Here is a 15,296-nt window from a genome sequence, read left to right on the forward strand (position 1 = left end):
GTGTGTATTTTTATTGAGATGCTATTCACATAAGATAAAATTAATCATTAAAAATATTTATGTATTTGGCTGCACTGGGTCTTAGTTTCAGCATGTGAGATCTAGTTCCCTGAGTAGGGATTGAACCCAGACCCTCTGCATTAGGAGCTCAGAGTCTCAGCCCGTGGACCACCAGGGAAGTCGCCCAAATTAATCATTTTAAAGTATAAAATTCAGTAGCATTTAGTATGCCACAACTGCTTCTATCTAGTTCCAGACTTTTTTTTTCACCCCAAAAGAAGACATAAACCCATTAAACAGTTGATTCCAACTTGCCTCTCCCCCATTAATCCCCACTAATCTATTTTCTGTCTCTATGGCTTTAGATATTTCTGGCTATCTTGTATAAATATCCTTTCTGCATATATCATATGAATGGAGTCAGACAATATGTGACCTCTTGTGTCTGGCTTCTTTCTCTCAGCATAATGTTTTCCATGTTCATCCAGCTTCTAGCATGTTGTTCAGTTGCTAAGCCATGTCCAGCTTTGCACACACCTGGCTTCCCTATCTCTCACTATCTCCCAGAGTTTATCCGAGATCATGTCCATTGAGTTGGTGATGCTATCCAACCATGTCATCCTCAGCTGCCCTAGTCTCCTTTTGCCTTCCATCTTTCATGTAGCAAGTATCAGTACTTATTTTTTTTGACTGAGTAATACTGCATTGTACATATGTATCACAATTTGTTTATCCTTTCATCTGCTGATGGACATTGGACTTGCTTCCACCTTTTGGCTATTGTTAATAGTGTTTCTGTGAACCTGTGTGTACATGTATTTGTCTGAGTCTGCTTGATTTTTTTTTTTTGGCTGCAGATGGAATCAACTTTTCATGTACTCAACAAATATTTGTTGCATTAGATTAAAACTGCTGTATCAACTACTGATTTCACAAATGTTTTGCTTCACTGGATAGAAGTCACAGAATTTTTAAAATGTTTGTGATAGGAACTTTATAAGTCATCTTGTTCAACCCCCTCATCGTGAAAGTACATGCTCTCAAAGCAGTAGTCTATTTAGAAGGCCCTAAATACAGTTTATATCATGATGTGTGGTGCCCTACTGATATTGTTCTTTGTTAACTGAATGGGTACAATACGGCTTTTGTAGTCACAGATGGTTCTCCTTGAGAAGTGGTCTCTGAATTTAAATTTAGCAGCTTGTCATTCTTTCGTTGTTTTTCTTTACAAAAAATTCCAAAAAACCACCACCATCAGCATTGTTTGTATAAAGTAGATATGGCGGACAGTCTTAATTGGTTTCAGTGATAAAATTAATTTTCAGTCCAAAATAGTCCAAATGCTTCGTTGTGTTGTGGGATTTATTTTTTTGTTTCTTTTCTTTGAGGTTTAAGACACTGCCTTTCTCTGGATTAGTCTTTTTTAAGCCTTTTTTCTCTTTTTCTGGACATGAACTATTTTTAAAGTTTTTATTGAATTTGTTACAATATTACTTCTCTTTTATGTTTTGGTTTTCTGACTACAAGGCATGTGGCATCTTAGCTCCCCAACCAAGGATTGAACTTGGCTGCCTTGAAAGGGGACGTCTTGACCACTGGACAGTCAAGGAAGTCCCTTGATTAGTTACTTTTTGATTAAATGAACCGGCACCTTGGGCTTCCATGGTGGCTCAGATGGTAAAGAATTCACCTGCAATCGTGGTGGTTCAGATGGTAAAGAATCCGCCTGCAATTCAGAAGACTCAGGATCAATCCTTAGGTCAAGAAGATCCCCTGGAGAAGGGAATGGCTACCCACTTAAATATTCTTGCCTGGAGAATTCCATGGACAGAGGAGCCTGGTGGGCCACAGTCAATGGGGTCGCAAAGAGTAGGACATAAGTGAGTGACTTTCACCTTGGCATTTCCCAGGTGGCGCTAGTGATAAAGAGCCCACCTGCCAATGCAGGAGAGGTAAGATCCGCAGGCTTGATCCTTGGGTCAGGAAGATCCCCTGGAGAAGGGAATGGCAACCCACTCCAGTATTTTTGCCTGGACAGTCCCACGGACAGAGGAGCCTGGAGGGCTACAGTCCATAGAGTTGCAAAGAGTTGAACACGACTGAAGCTACTTAGCACATAATACTTTTGCAAGGAAATATTAATATTTCTTTAAACACCAAGGTTAAACATTTTTTTTGTATATGACATTATAAATCTTTCCATTTTTAGCAACTGAGTGAAACTGACAGGGAGTATGGTCTAGTGCATTATATCCACTCTGAACATAAAACCAGTGAAATTCATGGAACAGTGATTATCCCACCTTGATTTAGCAAAGCACAGAGCAGTAAAAGTCAAGGTTGAAGGGTAGGGACTTAATCTACACTGCTGTGCTCCCCTCATACCTGGAACAGTGCCTGGACACAGTAGGAGGTCAGTAAATATTTGATGGATGAGTGAATGAAATTAATTTGACTCTGGTTTTTGAAACAATGCTAATAAAAATAGATGTGATTTTAAAAATAGCATAGTGAAAATGAATTCCTGTGTCTTCTTTATAAATATTGTTTTAATTATGGACTATCTCTTAGGAATTACACATAAATTTTTATTGATGTATAAGTGACATATAATATTAATTTCAAGTATAAAAATGATTCAATATTTGTATATATTATGAAATGATCACCATAATAAGGCTAGTTAACATCTGTCGCCAGACACAGCTGCAAAAAAAACCTTTTTTACCTTGTGATGAAGACTTTCAAGATTTACTCTCTTAGCAACATTTAAATATGCAGTATAGTATTACTAACTGTAGTCACCGTATTGCATGTTATATCCTCATGACTTATTTATAACTGAAGAATTTACATTTTTAATTGATATCTGTTACAGTTCAGGAACTTAAAAGAAAAAGGAAAAAAACTTACTTTTAATTAAAAGAGTATTCTTGTTTTGACAGCTTTTGTTTCATTTTCCATTTTAAAAGCTATATAAATCCTCCCATCTATCAGAAATTTACAAACTACTCTTCAACCACTATTTTATATTGAGCATTGTTTCTGAATGGTGATAAGGACTATTTGTGCCTTAGTGAAATATTTAAAATAGACAGTAATGAATGAATTTAGAACCATTGTTTACAGTAATTTTCTCTGGATGTATGGGATTATAACTGCTTTGTTTTCTTCATTTTGCTTGTTTTAATTTAAATAACAAACACCTATTGTTCTTAAAAAAAATAAAGACAAAATACTGGAAAAATGTCCCTAGTTACGTAGCACCTGAAGTCTTACACTAAATCCTTTAAGAAACCAAACTACTATGAATCAAGTATATTCTGGGGATGCAGCTAAGAGCAATGAACCAACAATCTTTGCTTTTTTGAAAGTTACATGCTAGGAGGGGTGGAGAAGCACAGGTAATAAACAAATAAACCTGCTCTACAGCAGAAAGCTGTCAGAGAAAGAGTGAATCTAAAGAGCTGTATAGAAAGAAACTATTGACACGCATCACTTTGCAGAGAATATTCTCTATTCATTTGTTTGAGGACCTTAACTCTTAAATTCATTTGTTTGAGGACCTTAAATACTTAAAAAAAAAAAGAAATTAAAGTAATGCATATCTGAGGTTATTGATATTGCTTGCTCCCAGCAATCTTGATTCCAGCTTGTGCTTCATCCAGCCCAGCATTTCTCATGATGTACTCTGCATATAATAAGTTAAATAAGCAGGGTGACAATATACAGCCTTGGCGTACTCCTTTTCCTATTTGGAACCAGTTTGTTGTTCCATGCCCAGTTCTAACTGTTGCTTCCTGACCTGCATATAGGTTTCTCAAGAGGCAGGTCAGGTGGTCTGGTATTCCCATCTCTTTCAGAATTGTCCACAGTTTCTTGTGATCCACACAGTCAAAGGCTTTGGCATAGTCAATAAAGCAGAAATAGATGTTTTTCTGGAATTCTCTTGCTTTTTCGATGATCCAGCGGATGTTGGCAATTTGATCTCTGGCTCCTTTGCCTTTTCTAAAACCAGCTTGAACATCTGGAAGTTCACAGTTCACGTATTGCTGAAGCCTGGCTTGGAGAATTTTGAGCATTACTTTACTAGTGTGTGAGATGAGTGCAATCGTGCGGTAGCTTGAGCATTCTTTGGCATTGCCTTTCTTTGGGATTGGAATGAAAACTGACCTTTTCCAGTCTTGTGGCCACTGCTGAGTTTTCTAAATTTGCTGGCATAATGAGTGCAGCACTTTCACAGCATCATCTTTTAGGGTTTGAAATAGCTCAACTGGAATTCCATCACCTCCACTAGCTTTGTTTGTAGTGATGCTTTCTAAGGCCCACCTGACTTCACATTCCAGGATGTCTGGCTCTAGGTAAGTGTGAGTAATCACACCTTCATGATTATCTGGGTCGTGAAGCTCTTTTTTGTACAGTTCTGTGTATTCTTGCCTCCTCTTCTTAATATCTTCTGCTTCTGTTAGGTCCCTACCATTTCTGTCCTTTTTTGAGCCCATCTTTGCATGAAATGTTCCCTTGGTATCTCTAGTTTTCTTGAAGAGATCTCTAGTTTCCCCCATTCTATTGGTTTCCTCTATTTCTTTGCATTGATCGCTGAGGAAGGCTTTCTTATCTCTCCTTGCTATTCTTCGGAACTCTGCATTCAAATGGGTATACCTTTTCTTTTCTCCTTTGCTTTTTGCTTCCCTTCTTTTCACAGCTATTTGTAAGGCCTCCTCAGACAGCCATTTTGCTTTTTTGCATTTCTTTTTCTTGGGGATGGTCTTGATTCCTGTCTCCTGTACAATTCACAAACCTCCGTCCATAGTTCATCAGGCACTCTATCAGATCTAGTCCCTTAAACCTATTTCTCACTTCCAGTGTACAGTCATAAGGGATTTGATTTAGGTCATACCTGAATGGTCTAGGGGTTTTCTCTACTTTCTTCACTTTCAGTTTGAATTTGGCAATAAGGAGTTCATGATCTGAGCCACAGTCAGCTCCCCATCTTGTTTTTGCCGACTGTATAGAGCTTCTCCATCTTTGGCTGTAGAGAATATAATCAATCTGATTTCGGTGTTGACCATCTGGTCATGTCCATGTGTAGAGTCTTCTCTTGTGTTGTTGGAAGAGAGTGTTTGCTATGACCAGTACATTCTCTTGGCAGAACTCTATTAGCCTTTGCCCTGCTTCATTCTGTATTCCAAGGCCAAATTTGCCTGTTACTCCAGGTGTTTCTTGACTTCCTACTTTTGTATTCCAGTCCCCTATAATGAAAAGGACATCTTTTTTGGGTGTTAGTTCTAGGTCTTGTAGGTCTTCATAGAACTGTTCAACTTCAGCTTCCTCAGCGTTACTAGTCGGGGCATAGACTTGGATTACCATGATATTGAATGGTTTGCCTTGGAAATGAACAGAGATCGTTCTGTCTTTTTTTGAGCTGGAATCAAGATTTCCAGGAGAAATATCAATAACCTCAGATATGCAGATGAAACCACTCTTATGGCAGAAAGTGAAGAACTAAACAGCCTCTTGATGAAAATGAAAGAGAGTGAAAAAGTTGGCTTAAAGCTCAACATTCAGAAAACGAAGATCATGGCATCTGGTCCCATCACCTCATGAGTAGTAGATGGGGAAACAGTGGAAGCAGTGTCAGACTTTATTTTTTGGGGTTCCAAAATCACTGCAGATGGTGATTGCAGCCATGAAATTAAAAAACGCTTACTCCTTGGAAGGAAAGTTATGACCAACCTAGATAGCATATTCAAAAGCAGAGACATTACTTTGTCAACAAAGGTCCGTCTAGTCAAGGCTATGGTTTTTCCAGTGGTCATGTATGGATGTGACAGTTGGACTATAAAGAAAGCTGAGCGCCAAAGAATTGATGCTTTTGAACTGTGGTGTTGGAGAAGACTCTTGAGAGTCCCTTGGACTGCAGGGAGATCCAACCAGTCCATCCTAAAGGAGATCATTCCTGGGTATTCATTGGTAGGTCTGATGTTGAATCTGAAACTCTAATACTTTGGCCAGCTGATGCGAAGAGCTGACTCATTTGAAAAGACCCTGATGCTGGGAAAGATTGAGGGCAGGAGGAGAAGGGGATGACAGAGGATGAGATGGTTGGATGGTATTACCGACTCAATGGACATGGGTTTGGGTGAACTCTGGGAGTTGGTGATGGACAGGGAGGCCTGGCATGCTGTGGTTCATGGGGTCGCAAAGAGTCGGACATGACTGAGGGACTGAACTGAACTGAACTGAAAGTATAGCATGCACATTTAAAAAAATAAAGGACATCAGAATTTTTAATGAAAGGTAACATTGTTCTGTGAATCGCCCCCAACCCTATTCCACAGATACCATTAATTTTTTGTCTTCAGTTCTTCAGGCAGTAACTTCCATGTATGTAAAAGTATACTTATATTGCTATTTATTTAGCATCTAAAGACATTATCTATTGACTTTGTGTTATGACTAAAGTGCTACTACGTCTTTCCCTCCACACAGGTCTACCACTATTTGCGGTTATTCTTATGGGATAATTTTATGATTTGTGCTTACTCACTCAGTCATGTCCGACTCTTTCGGACCCCATGGACAGTAGCCGGCCAGGCTCCTCTGTCCATGGGGAGTCTCCAGGCAGGAATACTGGAGTGGGTTGCCATGCCCTCCTCTAGGGTATCTTCCCAACCCAGGAATCGAACACAGGTCTCCGGCATAGGAGGTGGATTCTTTACTGTCCCTAATGTTATGAGTTAACCTTTTTTTTTTTTTTTTTACCCCAAAAGAGTATTTAATGATTTCCCCACTTGGTAAAATGAAGATCTGGGAGCTCCTACTGGCTTTTAACTTCTGCCATTTCCCTCCATCTTCCAAACAATTGACAAGAGTCAGTTGAGTTGTAATAATTTTACAGCAGACATATATTAAAGAAAACTCAGTGGCTAAGCTCTGAAATCTCTGACAGTGGAATGTGAATGCTTTTTATGAAACAGAATTGAGAAACTTCTTTTATCCTAACACCAGCCAAATCATGAGATTGAACACAGTCAATGCCTAGGTTGCAGGGCTGGGACTAGGCCTTGGCCACAAAATTTAAGGGTGCACCAAAAACTCAGTAGTCAAGACAGTTACTATTTTGATGTAATACTTTAAAAACAAAAATTAATGCAAAAAAATTTAAAAAACAGTCCAGAATGAAGAAAATAAAGGCATTTAGAAATAAAGATAGGCTCAGGAGAATGAATAGAGGAAAAAAAGAGAAAAACATGTATTGTTTTTTGCTTTCACTGTGCCATGCGGGATCTAGTTTCCCGACCAGGGTTTGAACCTGCACCCCCTAAAAAGGGAGTGCAGTTTTAACCACTGGATGGCCAAGGAAGTCCCTCAAAATGTTTATATTTGTACCCCACAATTAACGGTGGTCTGTGTGCCTCTTCCTATAGCATCTATGATTACATAGGTTGTGTATTAGAGCTGAAAAATGTTCAGATGAGAGGAAGGTGTGCCTTCCAGATTAGGAATGTGTGTGTGTGTGTTAGTCATTCAGTTGTGATTCTTTGCGACTCCATGGACTGTAGCCCACCAGGCTCCTTTGTCTATGGAATTTTCCAGGCAACAGCACTGGAGTGGGTTGCCATTATCTTCTCCAGGGGATCTTTCCAACCCAGGGATCAAACCCAGGTCTCCTGCATTGCAGGCAGATTCTTTACCATCTGAGCCACCAGGGAAGCCACTACATACTGTTGGGGTGCTACCACACTTTGGCTTCAAGACTTGCAAACTAATGCGATGTTGAATTAAGAGACAGAATTTTTGTCTTTAAAGGTGACTGGAGGGGAGGGGCCCGCAGATGAATTTTTTTATCTGCTCAGAACTCCATGCATTTTCAATGTAGTTTCCTTCCCCTGCTCTGTGCACGCCTGTTGGTCCAGGCAGCACCGGTGCTTTGAATAAGGGTCAGCAAAGGGGTCACCCTTCTGATTACTCCCTTCTAACAGAGAGGAGGAGGAAACCTCCGGCCCCCTATCCACCACTGAGTCGCTGCAAAATCCTGGGCTTCCACTGACAACTGCAAATTCCTCTCCCAGGAGCTGCCAAGCTTCTGGGGTTGCCATGGTCCATGGGAGCGAAATGCTGGCCGCCCTCTGCTGCACCAGCCCGGAGCAGGCTGCTGATGCCTTTCCTCCAGTTCCTTTCAAAAGCTTTTAAAGGAGATCCCCGGGGGGTGGGGGGGGGGGGGGGGGAGGACCAGGACCTTAACCAGAGCTTCAGTGCAAGCGGCTGGGGCGAATAAAAGGCTTTTCTCAAAGTAATAGAGCAAGTGTCGGGCTTCTGTCTTTCCCTGGAGGGAAAGGGAGAGCAGAGATTGTCCTTCCCAAGCTTCACCTGCTGTAGGCAGCGCCTTTCAGCGTTTCCCGAAGGGATTCCTCATCCCGAGTCTTCCCTGGAGGGCAAGGAGGGCAGAAGAGGGTGCTCCTGAAACTTAGCCAGCTGTTGGCCGCTCCTCGTAGCTTGTTTCAAACGGTTTCTCACCCTGGGGGTCTAGGAGGAAAAAAAAAAATCAGCTCTAAACCAACCGGCTGTGTGATCAGGCTGAATGGATCTATCGGGTGTGACTTGCAAATTCTGGGCACACTTTCAGAAACTGGGGAGTGAAGCGAGATGATGAGAAGCCCCTTAGTCCAGGCCTCATGGGTTTCCCCGGTACCTTTCTCCGCGTCCCGGTCCTCTTTGGGATCTGAGGGCGGGACGGCGGGCGCGCCGGGAGTCTGGGGGTTCGCCTCCAGCCGCGGCGGGTGCAGACAAAGAGGAGGCGGTGTGTGTGTGGGAGGGTAGTTTGGGCCCGGCGCGGGTTGCGGGGTGCCGGCCGCGAGGTTCGGGGCGCGGGGCTGGCCGCGGTGGGCGCGGCGGCGGAGCGCGCTGGGAGGAGCCGCCGCGGCGTCTTCTGCAGGCGGCGCGCGCCCTCCCGGCCCCGCGGCGGCGCGTCACGCTCTCCCCCGCCCGGAGCCGACGAGCCGGGAGGCGGGAGGCGGCGGCCGCGCGGCTGCTGCTGCTGCAGTGGGGCAGGTGGTGGCGACTGGCGGCGACCGAGGCGGCGGTGAGTGGGGCGCGGCGCGGGCCCTCTCCCCTTCCCCACCCTCTCCTCACCTTTCCCTTCTCTCTCTGCCCGACCGGCCCCTGCCCGCCCGGCTCGGCGCCGGGGGTACCGGGCCCGGCATCCAAGAGGGAGGACCGAGTCCCGCGCACCGGGCCATCGCCGTGGGGCCGCGGGGGGCCCCGGAGAGATGGCCCTGGAGGCCAGGGGTCCCTGGGGGTGCGCTCCCCGGAGCCGGAAAGTGGCCGGCCCCGTGAGCGCCGAGCCCGGCCTTCCCTTCCTCCGCCCGCCTCAAGATGGAGCTTGGACTCCTTGCCCCTGCGCCGCCCCAGGCGCCGCTCCCTCCCCGGCGCCCCTCTTCGCTCCCCTCTGTCCTGGGGCGGCGGGCCGGACCCCCGGGGGGCCGAGGCCCAGCGGGACCTGTTGCCCCGGCGGTCACCTGAGCCTTCCTCGGGCCCTTGGCAGCGGTGCCCGCGAGCCGGCATGGAGGGCACCCTGGCCGTGGCCTCCGAGGCGGGCGCCGGCCGGCGGGCTGGCCTCGCTGGCCTGGGGCCCGGCCGGCCGTGGCTTTTGTCCCCCACCCCACCCTCACGAACGGGACCGTGAATCTTGGAGAAGGTGGATGACAAGATTGACAGGGATTTCCGAAATAACACCGCTGCCCCGTAACCCGAACCTTCTGCCTCGTCAGGGGATTGGCTCCGGAGACGGATGACACTTGTTCAGAGGTTATTTTCAAAGCAGAGCCTCCTGATTCCCCTCCTTTGGAGGTCCTGTGCTTCAGAAATTGTGGTTTTTGATCCGCGGAGAAACCCTGAACTCCGCTGTTGCTCCACTTCATGTGGCTTTTCCATCTGGCAGGGACCGAGCACCACCCCTTCCTCCCTTCCCAGCCCCACCTCTTTGGTATGAAGAAATTACACGTTAAGTCTGTAATCCTTTAGTTACCTGTTTTTAGCAAAACCTGGGCGCCAATTAACGTGTTTAAAAAGGAGGGTGGAGGAAAATATATGCTGCTTTTTTTGGTTGTTGTTGGATTCAGCAGTCTTGCCTTCTTCCTGTTTCAGGTTAGGACAGTTCCTGGCCAGTAAGAGCTCAGGACTAGTGTTAGTGCTGCTGTTTTTATGGTTGTGGTTCTGGTCGGTGGTTTTTTTTTTTTCCCCTTTGATTACTACTGTTACCTATAGTATGTACAAGTCCAGAGACCAGGTCTGTTAGGATTTGGGGTGTAATAATAACCTTTTGCAAGAATCCTCAGGTATATGTTGCTCCTCAGCTTTGGGGCATTTTTCTCTGGAAATAATAACATTTATTGAGGGCTTCCTGTGGTCAAGCTCTGAGCAGGGCTTTTATGTGTTTTGTCTCAATTAACCTAGCCCAATGATGGTGCTATTCAGTGCTATTATCCCATTTTACAGAAGAGGCATGGAAAGGTCAGGAACCTTGCTCTGGGTCACATAGCTGATAAGTGGTACTGTCAGGATTTAAGCTCTGGTATTCTGACTCCTGGTGCTTGGTAATTGGTATAGTGACTCTCCTGCAAGGAGCAGGTCTGCCCTCCTTAAAGCAAAGACAGTGGGTGATTACTTGGCCAAGGGCTGGTCCTGAGTTTCTGAGGTTCAGAGAAAGTCGTAAGGTACAGCTTAGGCTTCTCACTAGGCCTAGTACAAAAGGGTGAACAACAAACTGGGTGGACCCTGTGAAGGTATGCTGTCTAAAGATAAAGATCGCCCATCCCTCTTTTTTTTTCCCCCAACAATTGCTTAAGCACTTGTGCTTCAGTGAGCGAGAGGTAGGCAGATCTGGTTTCTGTTCTTTATAAGTTTAAGTTTGGAATTTAGTGCTTTTCTCATTTACCTTAAAAAATTTTTTTTAACCTATTGTGAAACATTGAGTCTGTCCCATCCCTTGTGGTCTGTGAATACATATGAACTTAAGCAAGTAATGTTTGACTCTTGCTTTTAAGTTCTGTCTCTTTTGGGATTCCAAACCCAAATCATGATATGTAAGAGGTGGTTTGGTCCTCCTGTGCTCCACAAAAAGGTAGGCACTTTTGAGTTTGTCATATATTGGCTGCCTGTTCTTCATTATTTATTACAGATGCATTTCTGTTCTTCCCAGAGTTTGTGTGTATCTATCTCAAGCTATTTGTGTGTATGTATACATATGTATATGATACATATCTATATGTATATTTCAAGGACCTTGACTTTCACTTTATAGTACCCTCTACAGAATTCTGCAGAGTCCCGTGTGTTCAGTCAATATTTATTATTCAGTTAATTGAAAGTATGAGGTGCATAAGTTTCAGGTTTTTTATTTTTTAATATTTATTTATTTGGCTGTACCAGGTCTTAGTTGCAGCACGTGGGATCTGGTTCCCTGACCAGGCATAGAACCTGGGTCCCCTCCATTGGAAGCACAGAATTTTAGCCACTGGACCACTGGGGAAGTCCCAGGACTGGTTTTATAGAAAAAGACGAAACAAAACAAAACTGAAGGTAGTGTAGTAAAGTCATAGGAAGATGCTTACTATTTGTTAACATTAAAAGAAAACTTTATGCAATGTTAACTAAAATGAGCCTTTCACCTCGTATAATTTTCCACTTTATCTGAATTATCAGCTTCTTTCTCCTCTTCCTTGTATAAATGAGGTGGGAAGTCGATTGTTTTTCTCTAATATAAAGAGTGGACACTGTTGTAATCACTGCAAACCAGTAAGTTCTCTTTTTCAGTATTTTTTTGTAGTGTGTGCTAGTCTCCTCAGAGGGAGTTTATGGGGCTTGGTGCACCTGTAGGTGGGCTGTACTGAGGTCTCATTTGGAATTCACTCAGCAGGTATTTATTGAGCACCTGCTGTGTGCCGGTTGCTGTTCTGGGTGCTGGTGATAACAGCGGTAAATAAAACGAAACGGAAAGCCTTGTTGTTGGAACTCCCTTCAGGTAGGGGAGGCAGACAGTAACCGTGTTAATACAATTTATTGTATGTTGGAAAGTGATACATATTTAGACTAAATACTACAAGTTTTGGAGATAAGAGGTAGGGTAACAGAAATTCTAAATAGGATGATGAGAGGAGACCTTGCTGAGAAAATGGCTTTTAAATAGAGATCTAGATGAAGTGAGGGAATGTTGATCCCCGAGGGAAGATCATACCAGAGGAATCAGTTGCAAGGGTCCCGAGGCAGGAGCTTGGGAGGGGCTAGATAATTTAAGGCTGTAGATAATTTAAGGTTGTAGTCCTTAAATATGTATTAAATACATATGTATTAAAATGTTAATTTATTTTTAAAATTTCTCTTTGTTTATGTACATATTTGTCTGTGCTAGGTCTTTGTTACGGAATGTGGGCTCTAGTTCACTGACCAGGGATTGAACCAGGTCCCTGCTCTGCATTGGAAGCTTTGGAGTCTTAGCCACTGGACCACTCGGGAAGTCCCTAAAATATTTTAAAATAGTGAAAGATAAAGAATTTTGTGCCGTGATACTAGCGATTTTGTTGAAGAAAAAGTTGAAGATCTGGGGGAAGTAAAGCTTAAAGAATTTCACTAACTTGCCTCAAAGGCCACACAGCCAGTGAATAGAGAGCTAGAAATTGAACCTTAGTTTATATTATTTTAAGCAATGCACAGACTATATTGGCAATGAAACGTTAAGTAAGTGGCTGGCAGAAAGGCCAGACCAGTGCTTGATGTTCAGACTTGCTGTTAAGAATATACTTGTCTGTTTGTATGCAGGATTTTTGCTCAGCCCTGGGAGCCCTTGTAACTGACATTCGCATATATTGCGTTTTCCTGGAATTATGCTCCTGGCAGGAAAGCCTTCCTTTTTAGTCTTAAAAGATTCATGATTCAAAATTTGTGTTTGATATAAGCCTTTACGTGTCTTCAATCTTAATTGGAAGGCAGTGACGGTATTAGTCTCAATATGAATTTTTTAGATGACTGTTTAGGGAGGTTCTAAACTAATATAGCATCTTATATATGTATTTTAATATACATAATGTATGTTTCCCATGTAAATGGAACTCAAGGAATCCATATGCTTTAAATCAGCACTTGAGTTACAATGCACTTTTAAGGGAAAACATATTGACTGATGGTACTATACAAGAATTTCAAGAGTGACCTCTTCAGATTTCAAATCGGGAACAGAAGAGCCTTTTTTTTTTTTTTTTCCGGTGGGTTGGCAGACTGTAATTAACCAACCTTGAATTTGGCTAGGACATCTGGGTTAATATCCTGGCCCTGGCACCAAGTACCAAGGAATCTTGGCCACGTTTAGTAAAGAGCTTTTTTTTTTTCAGATCTCCATCTGGCACTTACAGAAAGACAGATTCCACTAGCACTAACTCAATGGGTGGGTCTGTTTTTTTGATTGTCTGTCTTATGGTGGTTCAGCAACGCAATCTTAAAAGAAGTCTTCGCAAAATAGTAGTCCTATTACAGAATCCCTGTTGGGAACCCTTTCCTATATCTCTTTCCCTAGGGAAGTATACTCTCATCTGCCTCTTCTTAGGAATCCTAATGAGACTACAGACAGGCATTTCGCTGCCCTAATGTTTTATATAAGCATAAGGTCTAATATACTTCTGACTTGAATTAAGTAGTTTGGTATTTGTATTCTCTTTTGCTTACTTATGTCTAAGTATAGCTTGGATTAGATCCCAGTTTCAACTCTGCCCATTTTTTACACTTAAAATTGCCAAGTGCTTGTTTTACTGTATCTTTTCTGAAGTTAAAGGCCTGAAGATCCAGATGTTCAGGACGTGCAGATCATCCAAAATTTGGGTTTGATGTAAAATGGAAGCCAACTTTAATAGATTTTTCCCGCTCCCTGATTCTACAGCCCCCTAGTCAAGTAGAACACTGAAATATTTGGCATACTTTTTTTCCCTGTCTTCTCAGGAAAGATGAGATATTAGGAAAATTTTCTTTAAAATATTTCAATCAAATCTTTTGATCACCTGCCTTCTTTCTTTATCTGGTTTCGTCCATAGAATGATTTCTTATTGGAAACATTACATTCTAGTAACTTAAGGCAGGAAGGAAGATACATAGACTCTACTTTTCCAGACTATAGAAAAATAAACTTTATAGGCAGGGTAATTTTATTTTATTTTTTTTACAGCTTAAGTGAAAGAAAACTTTTTATCACTAAGTGTTTTTTCACACATGGGTGACTGGAAAAAAGTATATTGCTAATTTCTGTTGTAAGGCATATGTGGCTTGCTTGAGTTTCAACACTGAGATTCTAGAATCAGTCAAATTTAGATTTTAAAAAGAATGTTTTCTAGTGAAGTGATTACTTTTTTGAGGTTCTTGGGTTTATTTTCGCCTTGCATCCCAGTTTTACCAGGACCTTTGCATTTTAATAACATACACTAGTCATCCTTTAATATGTGGTTTCAATGCATAAGATATAAACACACATATTAAAAGACAGAGAAAAAAGCAAATTATCCATAATCCTACTGCCCAGAGAAAATTGTTGCAGTGTTTTGGAGTATATTCTTCTAATCTTTTTCTTTATACTTAAAAAATGTCTTATGGCTGGATCTGTATTTATATATATATATTTCAATATTTTTATATATTTAGTTTTGGCTGTGCTGGGTCTTTGTTGCTGTGCGGGCTATGCTCTAGTGGTGGTGCGCAGGCGTCTCGTTTTGGTGGCTTCTCTTGTGGAGCACAGGCTCTAGGCTGCGTGGGCTCAGCGGTTACAGCTCCCCGGGCTCTAGAGCACACGCTCATTAGTTGTGACACAGGGGCTTAATTGCTCCTGAGCATGTGGGATCTTCCTGGATCAGGGATTGAACCCGTGTCTCCTGCATTGATAGGCGGATTCTTTACCACTGGACCACCAGGGAAGCCCTGTGTTTCTGTTTTGACGTAATTAAAAGTGTAACATTTTCACAGGAAATATTCTCAGCGCACCAACATGAGGGGAATCAGGACTATTTTAAGTTTGAGGAACATCCCTGGTGGTCCAATGGTTAAGAATCCACCTTCCAATGCAGGGGATGAGGGTTCTGGCCCTGCTTGGAGAACTAAAATCCCACAAGCCTCATAGTGCCGAATTACTTAGCTATATGCATGCTTTTATATTGGTATAAAGCATTTGCTTTCTCCAGTGAAGTTTGAACCTTGGGAATAAAGATTTAAGGAAAAAAAAAATGTTTGCGGTCCTGAATTTGCTTCAGCCCCAGCTCCTT

At 42.8% G+C, this 15,296-nt stretch overlaps 1 protein-coding gene and 1 long non-coding RNA gene across 9 annotated transcripts in view; one reads left to right on the plus strand and one right to left on the minus strand.

Annotated features, from left to right (window-relative positions):
- Window positions 1-977: 977 nt before the first annotated feature.
- Window positions 978-9,938, minus strand: LOC138422605 (uncharacterized). Its single transcript, XR_011249939.1, has 3 exons — window positions 9,759-9,938; window positions 8,374-8,529; window positions 978-1,726 (listed from the first exon to the last, which is right to left on the minus strand). It is a non-coding gene; the product is annotated as an uncharacterized lncRNA (long non-coding RNA).
- The window catches only part of CLIP1 (CAP-Gly domain containing linker protein 1), a 116,020-nt gene continuing 109,351 nt past the window's right edge, over window positions 8,628-15,296 (plus strand). For 7 of the 8 annotated variants that reach the window (XM_069557768.1, XM_069557770.1, XM_069557772.1 and 4 more), the window contains exon 1: window positions 8,788-9,085. The gene's annotated coding sequence lies outside the window, so the exon portion shown is untranslated. Of the gene's footprint in view, window positions 9,086-15,296 lie in introns of all 8 variants that reach the window. The other variant, XM_069557769.1, reaches the window with a different exon arrangement.

This window comes from Ovis canadensis, chromosome 17 (assembly GCF_042477335.2).
Source record: "Ovis canadensis isolate MfBH-ARS-UI-01 breed Bighorn chromosome 17, ARS-UI_OviCan_v2, whole genome shotgun sequence".
NCBI lineage: Eukaryota > Metazoa > Chordata > Mammalia > Artiodactyla > Bovidae > Ovis > Ovis canadensis.